Source organism: Anas platyrhynchos, chromosome 3 (genome assembly GCF_047663525.1).
Source record: "Anas platyrhynchos isolate ZD024472 breed Pekin duck chromosome 3, IASCAAS_PekinDuck_T2T, whole genome shotgun sequence".
NCBI classification, from domain to species: Eukaryota; Metazoa; Chordata; class Aves; order Anseriformes; family Anatidae; genus Anas; species Anas platyrhynchos.
The window spans coordinates 79,589,207-79,608,747 of NC_092589.1; the positions used below are offsets into that span (position 1 = coordinate 79,589,207).

A 19,541-nucleotide genomic window follows, 5' to 3' on the forward strand; every position below is an offset into this window, starting at 1 on the left:
ATTTAACTTAGTATCTGTTCTAATGATCCTATGAAGATAATTGTGTAGTTTGTCTTAATGGGGAAATGGCACATGCACATTTGCAAATAGAATAGAATTTACAGCTAGCTAAGTGTAAGGAAAACTAACAAGGATAAGCATAAAGTTACTTAGTCCAATATTTCCTTAGGCTGAAATATTCAACAGACTGTGGAAACAGAGATTTCCAGGAAGGAAAAGGTTAGAGTGTACCAAAATTATGTAATACTTTCTGGATCATAGCACATAGTGCACTGATACTAGAAACATCGTTCTGATTGCAGCTTAACTTCACATGTATGTGACATTATTAGAAATGGGAAATAAATATTTTTATTTTTTATAAGCTTTAAAGCATGTTTGACAGTCTTGAGAGGTGAGACTATGAAACTAATGTGAAATTAAGCAAGACCAAGTGCAAGGTCCTGCACTTGTGTCAGGGCAATCCCAAGCACAGATACAGGCTGAGTGGAGAATGGATAGAGAGCAGCTATGAGGAGAAAGACCCGGGGGTGTTGGTTGTTGAAAAAATGAATGCAAGCCAGCAGTGTGCACTTGCACTCCACAAAGTCAATTGTATCCTAGGCTGCACCATGAGAATTTTGACCAGCAGGTCGAGGGAGGTGATTCTCCTCCTCTACTCTGATCTTGTGAGATCCCACCTGAAGTATTGCATTCAGTTGCAGGGCCCCCAGCACAAGAAAGACATGGACCTGTTGGAGTGAGTCTAGAGGAAGGCCATTAAGATGATCAAAGGGCTGGGGCACCTCTCCAGACAGAGAGTTACCCAGCCTAGAGAAGAGAAAGCTCCGGTGGTGACCTTATAGCAGTCTTCCAGAACTTAAAAGGGGGCTACAAGAAAGCTGGGGAGGGACTCTGTCAGGGAGTGGAGTGATTGTGGAGTGACAAGGGGAAATGGTTTTAAACTAAAAGAGGGTAGATTTAGATTAGATACGAGGAAGAAATTCTTTACTCAGAGGGTGATGATGCACTGGCACAGGTTGCCCAGAGAAGTGCAGATGCCCAGTCCCTGGACGTTCAAGGCCAGGCTGGATGCGGCTTTGGGTAACCTGGGCTAGTGGGAGGTGTCCCTGCTCATGGCTGAGAGTTTGGAAGTAGATGATCTTCTACCCTATTATTCTATGATTCTATGATTTTATGATATTATAAAGTGATAGAAATTAGTGATAATGTTTGGAATGTTCTTAGCAACTCCTCAAATGAATAAAGTTTCTAACTTTCTGTCTTAATACACCTCAAATATACTGTAGGAGTCCTATTTCACTAGGGCCATCAGATTCTCTTTGCTGCATTTCAGAGTTAGTTTGGGATTTTGAAAAGTCTTTTTCCAAATAAAGCTTCCTCTCTCCTTTCAGAACAACCCAATTTCCAGTTTGATTTGCAGTTTCAAAGCTTCTCAAAACCAAATGAGATATGCTGGATTTTCTGAATTATTCTAATGACATAACCTAGTTTCCACAAAAAGCAATGGGAGCTTGATCAGTTTCTCTAATGGGAGCTAAAATGGAAAACTAGAAAAAAAATTCACCCATAGCTAATTGGCTTTTGTGTACATATTAGCTCTGCCAAGTTGAATTGTACTGAGGAGCCAGCCTAGAACTGGCAGGATACTTGATGATGCAGTTGCCATCCAGTCTGCCAGAAACACTTTTTTGAAATAATGCTACACTTCCATTACTTGAAATTTTCTTATTTCATTTTCTGTATAAACTGATGTATTAAAACAGTTGGTGAGGGAAAGAGTCCTGAGTTTACAAAGAACAATGTGAATAAAAATTTCTAGAACTATGAAAGACCAAGTTTAGGATTTGTTTAATCTTATTTTAGCAGTATAAATGCATATGATCTAAGCAGTAAACTATGTAGAATTCTAGAGTCAAGGTAGGGAGATGGTAAATCACACCTGACTAATCTGATTAACTTCTATAGTAAAGTGGATGGATCTGTGGACAAGGGGAGAGCAGTGGCTGTAATTAGTGTCTGTTTTAGCAAGGCATTTGTCTGTCTCTCAGAGCTTCATTGTATGCAGATTAGGACATGATCTGTATGGGTGGATAACTATATGGGTGGAAAGCTGACTGGCTGGATAGACTCAGCGGATGCCAGTTAATAAATAGGCCACAGTCCACTTGAAGGCTAGTAAATAGTGAGTACCACAGAGGTCTAAATGGGGACCTGCCCTCTAACATCTTTATTTATGACTTGGAGGATTCAATGGACTGCACTCTCAAGTTTGCAGATGATACTGGGGACACCCATCAGTTCACCTGAAAGCAGAGCTGTCATCTAGAAGGTACCAAACAGCATGGAGGAATGGACCAGTATGAACCTTTGAAATTCAACAACATTAAGTTCTGCACCTACGAAGAACCCTTTGTGATTATACAGTCTCAAGACTTAATGGCTTGAAAGCAGCTCTGTGGAAAAGGACACAGATATTGTAGTGATCTTGGAGGAGAGTAAGCTGAATGTGAGCCAACAACTTGCCCTAGCAGGAAATGTCAACAGTTTTGGGGGCTGTATTAACAGAGGAGCAGAGCCAAGAGGTAAATGAAAGTGATTATCCTTCTCTACCTGAGACAATACCTAGACACAGTGTCCAATTTTGAGGCTCATCCTTCTCCTCTCCCCATCTTCCTTTCTCCCTAGCCCAGGAAAAGTATCAGTAATCTGGAGAAAGCACAGCAGAAGTGACCAAGATGCTCAGGGGGCTGAAGCACTTGCCCTGTGAGGAGAAACTGATGGAGTTCACCTCGCTCAGCACTTCCTGAAGAAGAAGCAGTTTTGAAGGGACCTAAAAGAAGCCCCCTAGTAGCTACAAGATGGTCACTGAGAAATGGTGCCAGTCTCTTCACAATGGTGAAGGATGAGAGACAACAGGAATAGGCTGAAACAAAGGAGGTTCAGGCTAGATACAGGGAGAAAAGTTTTCCACTGAAGACAGCTGGATCATGGAACAGGCTGCCTGGAGATGTTGTGTAGTCTTCATTCTTGGAATTTTTAAAGGCCCAGTAGGATGAACCCCTGAGAAACAGTAGATTGGACTGAGAATTTTCTGAGACCACTTCCAACATGAATTAGCCTATGATTTAAATTCTTTGTAAGACATAATTGCCCTTACCAAGTGTCTAAACTGCTACAGAAAGAGCCTAGCTTGGGGTAAGATGACTAATTTTTAATGTGTCATTGTTAAATAAAAATGTCCTCCTATTAGCAGGGAACTTCAGGTCAGCTAATGAACTGAATGGGTGTGATTACTGGTAATAATAAAAAGGCTTTTAAATCACAAGTCAATTCTCCAATCTCACCTGCATAATAGTGACCAAAAGTCTTTTCTATTGGACAAAGCATTATCTGTATTACCTGGTATTATATATTTTCCTCCTTCCCCCACTTTCCCCTCCTCCCCCCCACCAATATACAAACAGTGCTGCAGCTGTATCAGAACTCCACAATAGTTTCTGAACTATATTTATACCTATTTTGCTTACTTCAATGAGCAGTAAATTGCTCTAACTTTCTGTTTAGATGTGGACATGAGACCCAGAAGGATGTTGCTTTCCTGGTTTCTAGGCTACTTCTCTGTCCACTGCACTACCTTTCATCTTTATCAGATGGTCTTCCTTGAAAATTATCATCCTACATAAAGGTCTAATCACATGAAAGAGTCAAGGACCAAGGTGCTGCTAGTCATGCTTTATTCAAACAATGCTTATTTTTCCTATATCTTATACACTAACTTCCAAAGCAGTAATTAGCTTCACGTTCAATGATCTTACAGAATTCTCTGGTCTTCATTTGGCTTTTAGCCCTTCACAAATATGAGTTATTAATTCATTAATAGGTGAGTAGTTAAATTATAATGTCTTTTTGGTGTCAAGAAAGAAAAATACCTTAATGTGACAGCAAAGCTGAGAATAGTTTCAAGGAATATAGAGAAGGTTGTTGTCTGGAGTACAGATGTGAGAGGATAAGATAAACAAAAGATGAAGTAATAGTCTGAAGGGAAACCTGATACACAAGGATAAATTATGTGTTCTTAATTCTTAGAAGAGTGTTTCCTGTATCTACTAAAATGTAGAATAAATAGATGTAAAAGGGAAGCATCTTTGAAGACCACTGTAGAGAGGATAGCAGGAAGTGGCAGGAGTAGAAACCATAGCCTGCCTGCTCTTTTTTATACTCCAGAATAAATAGGTCAAGTATAGAGATCTGGAAATGTCCATAAGCAATATGAAAAATTTTAAAGAAAAAGTATGGACTTCTTATTGATAGGAATAGAAGAAAAGGTATATGTTTCTCAAGATTCTTTTCATCATTCTTTCCACAGTCTTTCCCTTCAGCAATTAGTAAATTAATTAATTTAATTAGTAAATAATTAGTGATCCTTTAATTTACATGATTATAGTATACATACATTAATAAATTAACACAATTTGAAGAACTCTGTCCTTTCTTGTTTTTAACCTTCCAGTCATGCCATCTGGTCCTGTGCAACGGCTGCTTAAATCATTCATTTTCCTTTTTAAGTTGACCTTGGGTTGACTTCTTCACTTTCCACATAACTGATTAAATTTAGTGGCAATTATTTTTGGGTAGTCTAACATACTCTCAATCCTTTTTAATGTACTTGCCAGAAATCTAATTTTAAAATAAATTTGCACATGTACAATTTTTGCTGTTTGCTTTGCTTATATAATTATACTTGCACCACTGTGCAGGAAGCTTCAATATGTTCAAAGATGGGTAGAAAGATCTTCCTGTACTCACAAAGGTAATTTTTTTACCTTTGTATTCACAAAGGTAATTTTGGCATTACCTTTCAAATGTAAAGGTAATGATGAATCAAGGGCAAACACCCTTTCTTTACAATTTGGTCTGTAGTAATATATGTTCCAACAGATTAATGTCTTGAGCAGTGCAATTTTAAGACTTTATCTCAGTCATCTATACTTTGTTGGAAATTTCTTGAATCTTTGCCATATGCTGAGGCAATCCCAGTTCAGTAGGCCAGTCGAATTACCGAATAAAATTCAAAAGACATGCAGGCATTTTGTCTCAATAACTTGATATTGTATTGTCACTTATACTCAGAAGTTATTATAAATTAATTAAAAGAGCATCTGAAACCCCTCAGGTAATTTTTAAACACAAGAAGAACCTCTCTTGTAGTGATACTGCTGTCCCAGTCAGTCTATGAAGATATTTTAATCAGACATACTAATTTTACTGCACTAAAAGGAAAGGGGGAAATATATGATTATGGTCTGTGCCTACTGTCAGAAATGCATAAATTTTCTGGCATAAGTAGGATACACAGGGTGTAAATCAATGGCACAAAACCAGTGCCATTGATTTCACATGAAGTATAGCAGCCTAAAATGAAGTAAAAACATTCTGTGTAGGCTGTCATGTTTAAGAAACCAAGTTGCAGAAGGATTTACTTGACACCTTTGGCAATTAATATACATATGTGCTGTGATAGTTTGTGGAAGAGGTTGGCAACAGTACTCTCTAAAATAGCAATTTGGCTGAGATGCTCAAGGATTTCAGGGTATCCACTGATGACAAAAGATAGCTGTCCGAAAGCTACTTCTTTCTGCACATCTCTTTTCCAGTCTTGCTCAATGAGGCTCTTGATGTGTAACATAGTTTATGAGCTGTCATACTGCTGGATGGACTGGAAAATGATTCCCATCCTTCTCAAGTTTTTTCTTGTTTTGGCTTCGTACATGTAAAAAACTTCTTCTGCAGGCTATTTTGCTCCCAGGTGCCCAATATTTTCTGCTTATTGAAGATACTGTTCTTGGGATAGGTCTTTTACTGCTCATGCTTCCTTCTCTGTATTAGTCATTAGCTATTGCAACAGAGACTTGAGCCTTATTTTCATTTCATTATGTCACAATGAAGCAAAGGCTCTAACGAATTTACAGTAGCTTTTTAAGTTACTGTATGTGCTGACCTACTTATGGCCATGTTATTGCTAACATGGAATGGACAAAAAAAAGTGGAAGTGCATTGGCTTCTCAGTTGCCACAGTTCATAGCCTATAATATGAAAGTAAAATCCATTAATTTCAGTTCAGTATGGTACGATGTGCCACAGGGTGTCAAGGACGAAGAGAATAATATACATTCAATTTTCGTAACTCTGATACTTGGACAGAAAAAATCTGGAGCAAAAAATAAGGATGATAATTTCTTAAAATATTTCACCAGGATTCAGGAGACCTCAGTAACTGCTTCCATTTCATGTTTTCCTTCTGAAACTATTCCATTTTCTAGGGGGTTGGCCAAAAGAATTTATTTATTAGAAGTGGTTCTTCTAGAATGGAGAATGGCTATGGGTCCCTAGAAGCTTGCAAATTAAGCTGGAAGGAAATAAGATACGATTTCATCATAGCTGGACTATAGTTTGGTATGATATATTAGTATGTAGTTTTGCAGGAAGTCATGTGTCTTTAGATATCCCTGAAAATTATTATTCTCATAGAAACATGATTCTCCATAATAGGTGTTTTAATCTATAATCCTGGTATGTAATATAAAGGTAAAGTAAAATGATGAAAAAAATTCTTAGTTCACTTGTATGCTTTACAGTTTTATATTCTTATATTTATATCTCTTAAGGGCAAAAATCACTTGTTACTCATATGAAAATGAATATGATAGTAAGTGTGCTGTTGAAGAGTCATTACTGCCTCTGACTTCTGGTTATGATTCTTTTTTCCTCCTGTCACCATACTGAAACTCTGCAGAAGCAATGCAAAGAATGGAGAAAAGTATAATAGAAGGGGAGGGGAAGGGTGTCACTTTTTGAAAGCTGATCAGCTAACTCCATCACATGAAGTTTGAAGTTCAAAAGTGTTTGAAGGAAAGCATACTTATCTTCCAGGCATGAATACAATGATAACAATTTTGGCCCTACACTTTCATAATATCGTTAAGGTAGTTGTAGAAAGTTCTAAGGTCAAAGTGTGACAGATAATAGCCAGCTCTTTTAGGACAGTTCCTGAGGCTGAATTCCATGCTTATCCAATACTTTAAAAAGTGTCATTGATACTTGACATGCAAAGATTTGAAAAGCCCGACTGGTTTTAAAATCAACAATATCATTAAGCTACACAGGACTCAACACTGCCATTGCTTTTCAATCTGAGAATTTAAAATTCAACTTGGAAAAAGTGTCCTAAAGAATCAAAACTAAAGTAAAATAAAATAAAGCAAATCTAACATATGTAGACATCTTAAACTATCTACAAATACATTGCTATTAATTTTTTCTTCTATTTACTTAAAAAAAAAAAAGAAAGAAAGAAAGAAAGAAAAAAATGTTTGCTAAAATTCTACCTCATATCTTGCTTTTGAACTCAAAGTAAACATAAAACAATTCAGCCCGAAGAAATATCCAGATCTGAAGCGTACTGGTCATAGTGCTCATATCAACATTCACTAAAAATCTGCACAATCAAGTTCTATAACCAGATTTAAGAACACAGAAGCATTTACATTTACATTTTTTTACTATCCAAACCAACCTGTAAGCTGTGGAATATAAAAGGGATTTGTTCTTTACAAAAGAGCAATAGAGGCCCTACAACATACAACCAATCCTCCATAAACAAAATATAAAACAGGAATAAGTTTCTGTTACCTACAACCCATATAACAGCAGTTTAAATTTTGGTCCAGATAGTGAGAATTCCAAGATTCTAATTAATTCTCATTTTGTCTGCCTCAAACTTACAGAAGGTCAATATTTTAAAAACAAAAGCTAGAATAATAAAAAACTACAAACATTTTTGTGATCATGCACAAGAGCATTACCCCATGTCTCTGGCAACCTTGCAGCAAAATTAGCTGAGTAGGTCCAAATTATACTGATAATAAATTTTCTCACTGCATAGCCTGGGAAGAGAGATGAAGAAAACGAACAAATGCAAAATGAGGAAAAGTGAGAAAGGAGAGAGATGGAGGGAGAGTAAATATATATTAGAGACAAGGAAGCTTTTAATAACACTGTTCCCTGAGCTTGAGTTTGTTCTTTCCTTTTGTTCATAAAGCTTTATAAACTATGAACTGACAGAGAAGAATCACTATATTTTTTCAAGGAAGTTTTATAACTTTTATTATCATTTGCAAAATCCAATAGATATGTAGGACTCAATACAAAACAAATGGATATCAGATTCTATCTTAAGTATATATGGAATTACAGATGGAAATACAGAAAAAAAAAAATAATAATAAGTTTAGCACAGCATATCTAAGCCCACATTTAATATCTTCCATGGAGTAGCATTGTTTTCAGTGCAAGCTGATGACATTCATTTGGATATTATACTAACTCTTGCATTGGTATATAAGAAATCATAATTTTGTGTCCAGATAAATGGCAATGTAGAACATGTAAATCCTAACAACACGTTACTGCTTTGGATGCTTTCTAGTAGCTTTGGAAGCAGCACCTAAGCAAGCATCATCATAAAACTCACAAACTGTTTAGAAGGATATACATGTAAACCTACTGACAATATTTCATTTGAAGAGAGGAGACTTAAAATGGCTCAATTTCAAATTCAGCTAATTATATCTTGTGCAAATCAGACAGATGAGAAAATTATCTATCACTTTACTTTTAAAAAGCTTAAATATTTTTTCACTATTTACTCACAACACTGGAAGAAGGTGTCATTTCCAGGCTGAGACGATTCAAGTATAGTACATTCTTTTGGGAAAGATGCTCCCATTATCGGTTAGAGAAATTAATTTATAAAAGGAAGTCTAACAGTTAACTACTCTTATTTACTCAAAGGAACCAATAGCATAAGATTATGTTGGTAGAACACCAGCCCTACTAAAGTAAAGTTACTTTCAAAGCTTAATTGATACCAATTACAATAAATTTCTTTCCTTGACTGAAGCAAAATGTGCTGAACTTTCCCAGTACTCAGACAAAAGCATACTGATTTGATACTTTTTCCATAGGTCTTGAAATTCATCACTTGACTCCTCTAGTAGTTCTGCTTTAATGTGACATGCTGGGAAAGTTACAATAGTGAATCATATTAGCTATTTTTTTAGCATTATTTTGGAATGCAGTCTGGGTTTACAGTCTTAAATAAACAAGCATTGGGTCATTTCAAAAATAAATTCTACTGCTCTGTTACTTTTGTCCAATTTAGAATGAGATAGAAAATATGTGGATTGAAAAAAAAAAAAAAAAAAAAAAAAGAAGAAAGAAAGAAAAAAAAGATCGAGGAGTTATGCCCTTTCGTTCTTAAAATGTACTTTTTGGCAGTGAAAGAATCCAACTGAAAAAAGGCTTTCTTTTAATCTGGGGGCCAATTTAAATGTCTGCACTTAAATTTAGTGCGTAGGTTAATGTCCCTCCAATTGGATCTCAATTACATACACTCCAGTTCTTGCATTTAGATCATTGTACTCCTTAACAAATCAATAAATAATTTAGCTCCCTGGGGAATAAACTATTAAAGCAAAATCCAGTGGACTTTAAGAGAGGGGTGTTTGAACTTTCTAAATTATATTGGAAGTCTTTCAATAGTTATTGTGTAAAGCTAGTACAAAATTATGCTGGTAATGATACTGTCTTGCAGCTACAGTGACATCACTCACTCATTTTGCCATTACAAGACATTCTCTTATCATTTATTTTTACTTTACAGTTTATTTTGGTTAATGCAAATGAAATAGTATTGCTCACAATTTTTCTCAGCTTGAGTGAATGCTCTTTTACTTTGCACCAGCCAAGTATCTTTATTTATTCATGATTCCTCCCCAAGAAAGCTGGGTGTCACAGAGGCTCCTTTTGAGGGCTGTGATATCACTGTCCCATATGGAGCACAATGGCCCCATGTTACCTGTGACAGATCTACAAACCCTTACAATGAAATACAGCTCTGAGGAGGTGAGCATAAGTGCTCAAGACTTAGAGAAGAGTACAGGAAGTGACCATAATTATGGTAAAGGAAGACTAATTTATCTCAAGACAAAGTGGACTGCAGGGTGGTCTTTGTTTTAGGTGATGGTTATATCAGTTGGATGAATCAACTGGTTCTATAAATGGCTTTCACATAGATAACCAATAGAGAGTATTCTCTTCCTGAGCCAGTCAGATCAGTATGGGGGAAGCGTATATGTGCAGCATAGAATAAGAAAACTGTCAAACAATGAAATGAACTTTGAAGAGAACCAAGGGCTTTAAACCACATAACCTTTTCCAGCAACGTGGGATGCCCAGCATCACGACAATGAGTACATAGAGACCAGTAACAGGAATTACATTTGTATTATGATCCAACTGCATGTCACAGTTGTTATATTCCATATGTATTTTTATTTCAGTACACTTCTGTAACACTCTTGTAAATCAAAATCCAGTGTAATGTCAGATTATCTCAAAATAAATAAATTCTGAATTAAATGTCAAATCCTCATTCTGTAAAATACCTAAAAGAACCTGGTCAGATAGTATTAGACTCTGACACTGCTAAACCTCACTGACTTACTGTTCCAGAGCAGTTTCTAGCATGGTTCCCCTTGATGGGATAAGAGGCAAAGAGGACAAATTTAAAAAAACAAAAAACAAAAAACAAAAAATGACAACATGACATTCCATATGAACACAAGAAAACACCTTTTACAAAGTGGGTGGTAAAACACTGGAACAGGTTGCCCAGAGACGTTGTGGAACCTCCATACTTGGAGATATTCAGAACTGGAGTGAACATAGCTGAGAACAAATTGCTCTTGCTCTTGCTCAGAGTTGGATTAGATGTCCTCAACAGGTCCCTACCAATTTAAAGGATTTAGTGATTAGGCACAACAGGCAATTCAAAGATGTGTTACAAAGTGAAAGGGAGTAACAAAAACAAAACTGTCAAAGGAGCAAGAGGTGTCCAAGGCTCTTCATCTTGGCAAAAGTCTTCTATAAAACCTCACTCTTATAATTTGCACTTTAGATATACGAATACAGATAATGAATACAAATAAGTACTAGTTGAAACATAAACTTAAGCCTAAAATGCGTGATATTTCACAGATTTGAAATGAAGCACTACGCAGATGCATGATACATCTGGATTACTCCTCAAGCCATTGAAGCAGCTCTGCTAAAACTCCTCAACAATTCAACAAAGATGAAATGCTCAAAGATGAGCATTGGAGATTGCATAAAATTCTGCAATACTGTTCTGTGAAACACAGGTAAGCCCCTAAATTGGGTAGTCACATAATTAATTCTGTATCACCAGCCTCCTGTGGAGTGTGATTAAAGTGTGCTCGGATACATGTTTCAGACTTCTCTGCGCAGCCCTTGTCTCCAGTACTGGGGACAGCTCAAGGTCCCTATTTGTGCCTACAGGTTATGACATCAAGATTCCAAACAACTTAAGTGACCGTAGCAGCACCCACATCAGAAGTTAAATTCTATTAAAAATGACACCACACAAGCAAGTGTTAGGAAAAATAGATAAGTGTGACAAATTGGATTCACTCCTGGCAAGATAAGACATGCTTCACCTTTTGCCAATGACTGGTCTGAGGAAGGAATTGTGATGCAGCTTGATGATCTGTCAGGGGATATTGAGTGATGAGAATAAGATAAATATTTAATGGAAGCAAAATAATCAAACCAATGAACAAACAAATATATAAAATCTACACATTTTAGGAAAAAAAAAATATTATAGAATATAGTGACTGCAAAATTGCTGTCTTCAGCACAAATAAACTTTACTGTTATGTCAGAAACTTGAATTCTGACAGCAGAGCATAGTTACAGACCACAGCGTCTATCTGTAATCATTGATGAATTTTCAATATCCTAGTTTCAGACTACTCCATACCCAGAAAAATTCTGAGACCATCAGTTTGCCTTGCTATGGCATCAAAGTCATACTGCATGTTGCAAAGGCAACTGGCATATTTACTTTCTCTAATTCATATGGCTGAAGAAGCTTGTTAAAATTTTCAGTACTAATCTGTGTTTCTGAGACTGATGCCCACCATACCTATACTATTGTCTATTTAACAGGAGAGATAAAACACTTGTGTAACTAGGGCCAGCCATGAGCAAGATGAAGACACTTCCCAGGCCAACTGAAGAGAGTAGAGTTTTTTATTAGTGGTTATATCTAAAGAAGAGTTAAGTATAGTGCTTGGAAACTACAGACTACAAGGGACTGACTGTAGATATGAACTTTAAACAAGAGGTAGAAGTTTCACCTTTGTTGTGGCAAATATTTCCAAGAACTTTCTTCTGAACTTATAAATAACTGACTTCCTTCTGTTCAACTTTCACTGGCTGTTCTCCTTTCCAAGGCTGATTGTGTCTATGTGCTGCAGTTGTTAACTGCTCTTGCCTCAGTCCCTATGGAAATGGAAATAAATCTGAGATGATACTGAAAGGTTGCTAGGAAACAGACTGATGATGATGAGGAGGAGACCAGTCTCCTGGCCTCTTTTCAGGGTATTTCCCTGCTGTTTGTTGATCAAGATCACCACTGATGATTTGCCAATTCCAGGTGCTACTACAGAATTCTATTAATAAATAGATCAGGATTACTTTTTTTTTTATACCTGTGCTTAGTCAGGCAAATGCAAAATTTTCTTTCTGACAAGATTTTGAAGCCTTTTCCAACAAAGCTGAAGTGCACTGTACATGGAACTACTCTTAAAATTCATTTAAACTCAGGCTGATGCAGAATGCAACAACTTATTTGACAAGTTAATACATTTATTATATTTTTTATATCTCTTTATAGCTTAGTCACAATGAATATTTGAGTGCCTTCCAGTAGTGTGTTAAGCAATGTGACTAATGCTTGTTACATGTTTATTCTTTCATTCCTCTCCCCAGGGGAAGATATGTCTACTGTGCAATGTTTTGTTTTACAATATACAATGCTTGTCTGACTGTTCATCCAAATGTTTATGTTACAGAAGGAAAGGTTAAGAAAATCCAATTTGCACGTGGAAAAGGAAGTGGCACTCAAACTTGTTCCACCTGCAGAAGTTGATTTCTCAGTCCCAGACTGGCCCCAGCAAAAGCACTCATTTCTGTTTAATAAGATTTACCCTCCCTGCAAAGGTTTCTGTTTTCCAGTAAAACAAAGTCAACAGTCACTATTTTCATTTGGGGACTTCAGTTTAGATACTCTGAACTCTGGCCACAAAAAGACTTTGAAAAACCCTACAACTTTGAATATGATTCAGTAGTTGATGAGAATGGAAATGATACTGCAGAAACAACAGTACTTGGAAGAGCTCAAAATTCATCACAGCTCACAATTTTCTTACCAGAAAGACAGTTCCTTCTGTCATACAATGTTGTTGTAACCTGTAAAGGCACTGAAACCAGGAATCTGGTCAAAGGTGAGTTTCTGATGGTATACGCTTCAGGAGAAATGCTTATTTATGCAGGAAGCTTCTGAATATGAAAACCTAAGGATTGGTGGTATCTAGACCCCTATAGGAAAACCAGATTCCTGGAGAAAATAATAATTGGGAAAGAAAAGAAGGGATTTGTGGTGATGTATTTTTAAAGTAGAAAGCTTTGGAACATTATACTTTCTTTTTTACTAAATTTTCAGTACAATGTATAATTATTTAATAATGAATTGATTAATGTGATAAAATATGTCACTAGATTCTGATTTTAAACCTTTGCTCTGCTAAGTTTGTAGTGAACTGCAAACAATTTTGTAATAGGAAAGTATGAAAGAGATATTGATTTCAGTTTTATCCTTATTTTACATCTTCTCTATAAATAGCATTTTGCCATCAAATTGTTACTCCATGTTTTATGGTATTTTTATGCTTTAGTTGTATTACTGTCATTATTGTAGATTTTACATTTCAGAGAATATAGTGTTTTGGAAAGCAACAGAAATGGCTTTGCCAATACCAGGCAGTATCATAAAAGCTCTGGAAGGTATGTCATAGCTTGCTTTGTAGCAATCAATACCACATACTCAGTGTAGAACATCTGGAATGGCCACTAGGCTCAGGATTTGCATGTTCATGATATTCAAAGGGTTTGAACTGGTGTCAGAAACTTCAGAAAAATGAACTGTCTGCTTACAGCAATGAGTGGATCTCCAGTGAGAAACTTGGTTTGTTAATATACACATCCCTTTCAGATGTCTTTATTTGGACAACTCTTTTTTTTTCTTTGCAATTTGCAATATTTTTAAATCAAAAAGGAGAGTAATGGATTAAACTTGTTTTTTTTTTTCTAGTATTTTGAAGGGAAAAAGTGATGACTACTGTAAAAGAATATATTTTTTTCCTTTTATTTTCTGTTCTCCCTTTATACATTAATGGATATTAATTATAGTTTGATGGATCTCTGAAATACTTAACCTTCTGGAAGAGTATAAAAATAAACCTTTTGTCTATTATAGTCTACTACAGGGAAAAAGAAAAAAAAAGAAAAAAAAGAAAAAAAAAAGAAGCATTCTCCTTTTCAGTCCTGTGTTTAAAAATGTAATATCAATGGGATGTGTGTAGGCAGATTAAGATTCCTTTTCACATTCTCTTACACCATGAAATTTAATTTGATGTGAGTAAATGTTGCTAAGAAGGCAGCTTTTGTGATCTCACTAATTAAGTGTAAGAAATCTGATCCTGATTGCATTGATGATAGTGAATAACATCATTTAGTTTAGATCCAGATGGGACCCATGGTTTAATTAATGTTGCAAGCAGCCATAGGATTGAACAGAGGTGTTGAAAAGAGTTTACTCTAACTTTGGTGATACAAAGTTTGCCTCAGAAAAGCAAATTGCAAAAATGTGTATTTTGGAAAAAATGCAGAAGGAAAAGTCAAAATATGCTGTACTCTACCTTTAAAAAAGAAATCTAAGTTACTCCAGAAATCTACTACTGTTCCTTTCCTTAAATGACTATTCACTTCTCTGATACTCCTCGCACTCCTTTCTTAGATAAATGAAAATAAGTTTCTTTCAGATGTCTCCTATTTTTTTTAGCTCATTCCTATTAGTCATAGCAACATCAGTCTCAAAGGACTAATATCAGAAAAATCTATTTGTACTAGAGTCTACTTTATAACATGTGCTTTCAAAAACTTCCTAATAGCAGCCATTGTAAAATCTGTATAACACCTGGTACAGCTTTATTTTCCCTTTAGAAGGACCAGAAGAACTGGAATTGAAGATCACCTGTTTATTTGTCTACTATCTTTGGGTTTGACCCATTCCATGAAAAACCTTCCATTATATTTATCTGAGTTTGAAAAAAAAAAAAAAAAAAAAAGGTTTATTTTTCCTGTTTTCATCAGGCAACATTTGTATCTTAGTAAGTAAGAGTCTCCTTGGTCAAGCTCCCTCCACACATGCATCGAAATATCTGGTATCAATTTTGATCCCTTCTATTTATGTAAAATTTATTCTATCAGAAGAATGATGAGAAAAGCCTTACTGTGATGATCAGAAGAGGGTTGTTTGTTCTTGGGAAAAATTAAGAGGCCTATTAAAGAATAGAATGAGAGGATTTGTTATTACTTTTTACAAATATACCAGAACAAACATGCGAGTTAAAATAAATACCTTGAAGAATGATAAACAAATTGATAGTTTAGTGACTCAGTTCTACTAAGTACCTATTATATCTTTGATTCAAACTGCAAAACTTCTATTTTTCTGTTAATTAAGGTTCCAGACTCATTCTAAATTCAGATGAAAATTGGATTGCAACCTCAGACCTGACTCATGACCTTTTTCTATAAAAAAATCTTGTAAGGACTCAGTCAAACACTATTAGTTATAACATATTTTATGTTTTATTTTGTTACTAAACATACTAAATTATAAATCAAAAAAATTATTATTTTTCCGGCATATGTGTTTTGTCCTTTTCTCCTACACATTCATCAACATTAAAAAGAAATTCTGTGTTTCTAAAATAGGCAATGGACATGTTGTTCACTCTGAAAATAAAAACATATGCAACAAGTACTATGAAGGTATTTTTCAAATGAAATAGAAACCATACGAGAATGCTATAGCAATGATATGTTCCAAACAACAAACTCCTGTGAATCCTTGTAGAATGCAAACTCATAGAATGTGCTGTGTCAAACAGTCAAATAAAACTGGCATTCTGATATTTTTCTAACTTTCCAATTTTCACACTTTTTAATAGCAATGCAACTATTCGTGCATATAAGATTATTATATTTATTATTGAGTGCAGTGGTAATTGATATTACTGAACTGTTAGTGGAACATTTATTTATCCACTGATAACGTCTCAGTTAAAGACCTACACACAAAATAAATGGGATAGTTACCATCAATAGTTACAATGATGGGGACTTAATCTGTTACCTGTACCAAAAAAAAAAAAAAAAAAGTAATAAAAAGCAGTAAAAAGCTCTGTCACCATACATGTTGACTGCATCCAAACTTAGTATTAACTGTAAAAATATTTTATGGTATGTATGGGCATCACTTTCAATAAAAAAAGGCTGTGAACACAATTTTAAATTGCTGGCTAACAGCCAGCCAACTCTTTTTTTCAGTGCAGCTTCATCACACTACGGCTGTTCCTTGAACGTTCTTCAAAGTGTCACAGAATGTGATTTACCCCTGCCATATTTGATTTTGAATGTATGGCCCTGTAGAAGTTATGTTGAGTCAGATGCATTGAAGGATCACTTCTTTAAACTTGGAAAGATACAGAGAAAATATTGAGCTACTAAATATCACAATTAAGCAGGAAATACACATGCAACTAGAATACCTAAATTTATGTACCAATTACAAGCAGTGTTTGCATGCTTAATTGGCTTTCCTCAAAGGCTTACCTACCTCTTTTTATGCTCCCAATTATGCAGACAATTACTATTATTAGGCAAGCAGTACAGATGTATCTGTCAGAAAATTCTTGTAAATCTCAGAAAGTAGTTTTGAAGTGGTAGACTTTTTACTTCCAGTCTCAGACAGGAGGCTCTGAAGGTTTGGAAGAATAAATATCCTCTCCTATGTCATGTGTCTGTTATGGAATTTGGGATCTTCAAATAAATAAATAAATAAATAAATAAATAAATAAATAAATACTGCATTGAAATCAATGGAAACTTTATAACTTCCTCCCTGTCTCTCCAGCAGCAACATTCTGCAGGAGAACGCTCTGAAAAATGAGTAATAAACATACCATTTTTTTTTTTGGTGTTAGCTTTTGTTGATCTTTATGCTATAATAAGTTTATGAGACCTGAGTACTAAAGGGGTTAGTTGGTCTTATCGCTGGACCTCTCTCAACAAAGTTCTTGGGAAGTCTGGGGAAGTCCCTGCTGACTGAAAGTTAGGCAATATTATACCAATTTACAAGAAGAGCCTGAGGAAAGACCCAGGAAACTACAGACCTGTTATGATCTAATCTCTATACCTGGAAAAGTATTGAGAACATTATGTAAGCTACTGAAAGTTACCTGAAGAACAAAGCTATTATCAAGCACAGTCAACATAGGTTCATGAAGGGAAAATCCTGCCTTAGTAATTTGATCACCTTCTATGATAATGCCACCTGTTTGTTGGATGACGGGAAGGCAAGGGATGTAATATATATACATGTATATATATATTTTTGACCTTTGATGCCATTCCTTATGGTATCCTGAACAAATTGTCCAACTATGAGATAAACAGGTCCATGCTACACTGGATGATGTGTTGGCTCAATGATAGAGCTCAAAGGGTTGTAGTGAACGGGGCTATATCTAGCTGTCAGCCAGTCACTAACAGTGTTCCCCAGACATCAATTCTAGGGTTAGTTCTGTTCAACATTTTTATCAATAATCTGGATGCAGGAGTGGAATGAGTCTCAGCAAGTTTGCTGATGATAGTAAACTGGGAGATACTGTTAGGTACTGGAGGGATGAGAGGCCTTGCAGAGGGATCTAGATAGACTGAAGTGTTGAGCAATCATCAATGGCATGAAACTCAGCAAAGGAAAATGCTGGCTTCTTCACCTGGTACACAGTAATGTTGGACATAGGCACAGACTGGGAGATGAATGGCTGGAGAGCACCTCATCAGAAAGGGATCTGGGGGTGATAGCTGACAGCAGGCTTAACCTGAGTCAGTATTGTGACCTGGCAGCCAGGAGGGCAAACTGTATTTTGGAATGCATTTAAACACACCACAGCCAAAAAAGAGGTCAAAAGAGGTGATTCTCCTGCTAGAGAGCATTGGTGTGGCCTCACCTTGGTTATATTGTACAGTTCTGGTCTCCACAATATTAAAAGGGTATTAAGATACTTGAAATCAGCCAGAGGAGGATAACAAAGCTTTTAAAAGGGCTGGAAGGAGAGGGTGAAGACACCTGGGTTGTCTAATCATCCCAGGCAATAACACAAAAAAAAAATCGAGACAAACAGTAGGTCTGTTTGACATCATCAGCAACCCCCTGCAGAGAGCCACCAAGAAAATCAAGGGGCTGGAGCACTTCTATGAGAAGCTGAGAGAGACAGAACTGTAGAGCCTTGAAAGGAAAAGGCTCAGAAAAGCTCTTATAAAGGTGTATATAATACCTGAAGGGAGAATGCAATAAAGACAGAACCAGGCTCTTTTCATTGGTGCCCAGCACCAGCAAAAGAGGCAATAGGCAAAACTGGAACACAGGAGGTTCCCTCTAAACATCAGGAAGCACTTCTATACTGTGCAGGTGAGTGAGCCCTGGAACAGATTGCCCAATGTGGTTGTGGAGTCTCCCTCCTTGGAGCTATATGGACATGGTCCTGGGCAACCTGCTCTAGGTGTCCCTGCTTGAGCAAGGGGCTTGGACTAGATGACCTCCAGAGGTCTCTTCGAACGTCAAGTGTTTTGTGATTCTGTGATCATGTCACAGAATGAGAAAGAATAAGAAGGTTGAGTTAGAAACAGTGAGTTTGTATTTGTGTGTATGTGTTCCGTTTCATTATTTCTTCCTCTCCCAATCCTTCCCATTGTCATTCCCTGCTAAATACTTCTTCAAGTAATACTTCAGTCTCATTCTTGCTGTAAAAAGACCAAATCATCAGCAGAAGAATGTCTGCTTCTCTGGTGAGTCAGAGTCAAATTCCCTTTTTGGTTCCTATCATCCCCAAAACATGTTTTGACCTTGTCCTTCTCCAGTCTAGGCATCACACAGACTTCTGGTATGTGGGTGCATGTGGCTGTGCTCGTGAAAAGGACAAAAAATCATGTTTAGAATGAAATAAATACTGCAAGTCACTTGATAGCCTCATCCACCTCTCCTAACCACAAACCTCCATCCCCAGGAGATGTGTTTTGTATTATCCTATGTTATGCAGCCATCAGTTATATAGATGACGAAAGTTGTGGCCTTTGTGAGGTTGTTATTGACAAGTTTCACTTGATGAATAGATCTTATTTTTTGCCTCCCACGCCTGTTTCCAGGCACATAAAACACTACTTAACCTTCAGGGTATGTCACATATTCAGCTATGATTCTCTGT

At 36.2% G+C, this 19,541-nt stretch overlaps 1 protein-coding gene and 1 long non-coding RNA gene across 2 annotated transcripts in view; one reads left to right on the forward strand and one right to left on the reverse strand.

Annotated features, from left to right (window-relative positions):
• LOC110353048 (uncharacterized) overlaps positions 1 to 17,139 on the forward strand; it is a 45,267-nt gene extending 28,128 nt beyond the window's left edge. The window contains exons 3-4 of the long non-coding RNA XR_005264581.2: positions 11,101 to 11,264; positions 13,002 to 17,139. This is a non-coding gene — a long non-coding RNA (uncharacterized lncRNA). The remainder of the gene's footprint in view (positions 1 to 11,100; positions 11,265 to 13,001) is intronic.
• Positions 1 to 19,541, reverse strand: part of FUT9 (fucosyltransferase 9) — a 110,411-nt gene that overhangs the window by 66,924 nt on the left and 23,946 nt on the right. The window lies entirely within an intron of this gene.